The sequence below is a fragment of the Cervus elaphus genome, chromosome 33 (assembly GCF_910594005.1).
Source record: "Cervus elaphus chromosome 33, mCerEla1.1, whole genome shotgun sequence".
In the NCBI taxonomy this organism is placed as follows: domain Eukaryota; kingdom Metazoa; phylum Chordata; class Mammalia; order Artiodactyla; family Cervidae; genus Cervus; species Cervus elaphus.
In genome coordinates, this window is record NC_057847.1 from 42969770 (window position 1) to 42972723 (window position 2954).

Consider the following 2954-nt stretch of genomic DNA (forward strand, 5'->3'; position numbering starts at 1 on the left):
ATCTTTTCCCTCATATTTTATTTTATATTTCACCCAGTTTCACTGTCTGGGTGATGATCATCTATGTAATATATGTTAGGAATTTTCACTTGAAGGACCATGTATCTTTAAATGTCTTCTCTTTATTCGTCCTAGTTCTAACACATGTAATTTCCCCTTTAATTTGACATCATTTAACGGCACATTACACGTCAATGATGTGATCTGTGAATATTTACAATGTTCATGTCATTTTTATTTTCTAATCCAATTTAAGTAGCTCTGCTTTTTATGACATCATGAATTCTTCAGTCTTTTTGGTCTTTTTGGGACTAATTATTCCATTAGTTCCTTTGAACTAGCTCTATGTTGTCAGTCATTTCTTCTTTTTTGATCATAAGACCTTTGCTGCCCTCCTTTGCATGTACAATCGGTTGTAGGTCTATGCAACCAAGCTAAGGAGCAAGTACTAAGTTCCCCTCCTTGCAGACTGCTGTTCCCAATTATTTCTGTCCAGAATGCACTTTGCAGGTAAATCTTCCTACTATAAAGCCATGGCTTCTAATGTTCTTACCTGCTGAAAAATAAACTTGGATATATTTTTAAATATTTTTATAATAATAGTAAATATTTTATATACAGTACTTTCACTTAAGACAAAGGTTTAAAGAAAACAAGTTAAAAAAAAAAACAGAAGAAAAGCAGACTAAATTTCACTTGCTACAATATTACATGACACAGTCTATGTTTATTGTTCAAAGCTGCTTTTGGCAGAATTACAAAATGTCCTAGATTCAACTTTTGAAAAAAAAATGTAGTCTTTCTTGGTACTTCCCATATCCATTTGCCATAGGTGTGATTACTTTTAAGCAGCATCAAGGCAAAAGATAGTTTAGAGTGATTTAAGCGTGACTTTGTCTTTAACCCTCTTGTTTACTAGGAAATTTAACATTTCCTCTGTAATGCTAAAGAGCTCTGCTGTCTGTTGCTGCCCTCTGTAGTGATGACAGAGCACAGTATCAGTTCGTGGTAGAATCCGACTAAAAATTTCCTCTAGAATGCAATTGCAGCCTAGTTGAGAGTCACGTATTTTCGAAAATAAAAAGCCAATGGGTGTATTTTTTTCATTTGAAGTGTTCTTCAGACACTAAGAGCATAACCTGACTGCTTTTTAAAATATCATTCTTAAATATTGCAATGTGATTCATTTAGTCTGATTGAAAGTACCACTAAGAATACTTATATATAAACTAAAATGATAAAATATTTAAAAAGTAGATTTATGATTTAAGATTTCAGATTGGATGGCAACAACTAAGAATGGTCCAGAATTTCTGCCTTTATAAACCAATTTTGTATTAAGCCATTTAATTCTCCCTGAGGTTGTTACCTTATGGCTCAAATGGAATAATTGTACAGCTACATTCATACAAGGAATGTAGTTTGTACTCTTCGCTGGTGGCTCAGACTGTAAAGATTCTGCTTTCAGGACAGGAGACCCAGTTTTGATCCCTGGGTCAGGAAGATCTCCTGGAGGAGGGCAAGGCAACCCAATCCAGTATTCTTGAATGGAGAATTCCATGGATAGAAGAGCCTGGTGGGCTACAGTCCACGGCGTTGCACAGAGTCAGACCAGGCTGAGAGGCTTTCACAAGATCTATCTATATAATAGCATGTTTATTTATTTAGCTAGGTTTAGTCTGATTTAACTAAGAAATGAGTTCCTAGGTGGTGCTAGTGGTAAAGAACCCACCAGCAAATGCAAGAGACATAAGAGACGAGGGTTTGATCCCTGAATGGGGAAGATCCCCTGAAGGAGGGCATGGTAACACACTCCAGTATTCTTGCCTGGAGAATTCCATGGACAGAAGAGCCTGGCGGGCTACAGTTCACAGCGTTGCACAGAGTTGGACATGATCAAAGCGACTTAGCATGCACATGCACAACTGTGAAATAGTTAAAATTTGTTCTTCCCTTCTCATTCCACTCTAAAACACTGCTCCCATTGCCCTTTCTTCTAGGAATAGGATAAGAGAGGATTAGTCCAAGGGACAGGCAATTGCTGGGTTAAGGAGGAACTTACTAGGACCTGAGTCATGTCTAGGAAGAGACAACAGAAATATATGCCTTTGAAAAGAAGACTGGCTGAAGCTAAACAGGGCTTATGGCCCTAGCTAAGTGGCCCGAGGCTCAGGGCAAAGGGTTCTTGGCAGAAAATCTCAGAGTCAAGCCCTACTATAAAAATAAGGCCATCTTTGCTAGGGTTAGGGTGTGGCCAGAGTATGACCACCCTTTGAAAGTACATCTAATTTCATGTGATGGCTCTTTAAAATTCTTCTATATTATAAAGTCTTTTATATTATAAATTATTTTATAGTATAAAGATGTGAGTTTGTGTACTAGTTCTGCCATTTACTGGCTGCCTGGTTATCCTAGAGCCAGAGTCTTCGATTTCTCTGAGTGTCAGCTTCCTCCTTTGTAAAACTGGGGTTACTTGTGAAATAATATTGCTAAAACTCCCAACCTAACGTATACTATTAAAAATAGTAGATATTTACACTTACCTGGTAGGGGAGGTACCATGCCCATGAAGATGGTTTTCCCAGTTAGGTTCATCCATTTCACACCAATGTGCTGATCCCTGCAATTTCCCCAAATATGGGAAGCCCAACTACGTAATTTGTGGTAGTGGGGGATGGTATTTGCACTAAAAATAGCATTTAATAAAAGTTAATTCATTTTAAATCTGGTCAGGATAAGAGCAGGAACTGGGTAGGTCAACCAGCAAGTAACATCAGTGAGTTTATTTAAGAAGGACCAAAAGAGACCATGAAACTTTTCTGAATTTCTGGAATTATATGACCTATGTGATTGCCTGATATATGTATTTCCATAGAAGAGAATTCTAGAACTGACTGGAAGACATTGACATGTGGCCAGGGGTCGGTTTTTGTACCACGCTTTCTATGAGTTAG

At 37.5% G+C, this 2954-nt stretch overlaps 1 pseudogene; it reads left to right on the forward strand.

Moving 5' to 3' along the window:
• The first annotated feature begins 2535 nt into the window (after nt 1-2535).
• Nucleotides 2536-2690, forward strand: LOC122688803 (annotated as a pseudogene).
• Nucleotides 2691-2954: the final 264 nt, after the last annotated feature.